The following is a 1185-nucleotide window of genomic DNA, read 5'->3' as shown; positions in this document are numbered from 1 at the left end:
GTCTGTTGGGCATGTGAAGGTTCGTGCCTTGTGATAGATCTTGTGAACCTTCTAGGGTCAGCGTCATGGACTTTGAGGGATCAGGCGTAGGAACTGCGTCTTTAGTAAGAAGATGTTGCAAGGCTTGGTGGAGGCTTCCGTCTGTTGGGCATGTGAAGGTTCGTGCCTTGTGATAGATCTTCTAGGGTCAGCATCATGGACTTTGAGGGATCAGGCGTAGGAACTGCATCTTTCGTAAGATAATGTTGCAAGGCTTGGTGGAGGCTTCCGTCTGTTGGGCATGTGAAGGTTCGTGCCTTGTGATAGATCTTCTAGGGTCAGCATCATGGACTTTGAGGGATCAGGCGTAGGAACTGCATCTTTAGTAAGATAATGTTGCAAGGCTTGGTGGAGGCTTCGGTCTGTTGGGCATGTGAAGGTTCGTGCCTTGTGATAGATCTTCTAGGGTCAGCGTCATGGTGGTCCTCAATCTGGATTCTTCTGTCTTTTATTGGGCGATTCTAGTCTGTGTTTCTTGATTGGTTACATTAAAGCTATCGGTGAAAGTGGAGGTGTCGCACTTGGTGGTTTGTGTCTGTGATGTTTACTGGTTGTTTGAGTGCTCTTGTTCTTTTCCGAAGTGACATTGCTGCTGGTGGTTGGCGGTTCTTTATTAGGATGTAATCGCAGGAACACGATCCAGTTGATAGTGAGATGTAGCAAACTTGGGAGAAATTACTGATGTAGCCTTAAATCGTCTTCCTAGTTCAGAGTCTCCTTGATATCCAGCAAGTTAATTTGAAGTCGATGTACGTACAATCGCCGAGAGGCTAGCTAGCTTTGTCAGGCACTGAATTGTTGGACTGTTGAAGTAAAATAATATTTTCATAAAACCATTAATGTCCGATGAGAAATCAATAATATTTTTAGAAAGATATTAATGTTTGAGAATTCACTGACATTCGAAATGTATAACTGTTCCTGGTCAAATGTTGTATATTTTCCTGTTGATAAGGGTTAGCAAAATCACGGTTTATAGATTACACTGTTATAAGTTTCTTAGTAGAGTTGTCTCTTCTCTGTTTCTTCTTTGGCCTTGGTCTTTTTATACTGGCAGGCAATGTTTTCTCGAACGTTCGAACAATACTAGTTATGGTTACGGAGGTGGATATATTGTTGATTCTTGTGTTCACGAATATTCTACAA

This window comes from Limulus polyphemus, unplaced genomic scaffold, assembly GCF_000517525.1.
Source record: "Limulus polyphemus unplaced genomic scaffold, Limulus_polyphemus-2.1.2 Scaffold4484, whole genome shotgun sequence".
Taxonomy (NCBI): domain Eukaryota; kingdom Metazoa; phylum Arthropoda; class Merostomata; order Xiphosura; family Limulidae; genus Limulus; species Limulus polyphemus.
This window is presented reverse-complemented; position numbering follows the sequence as displayed.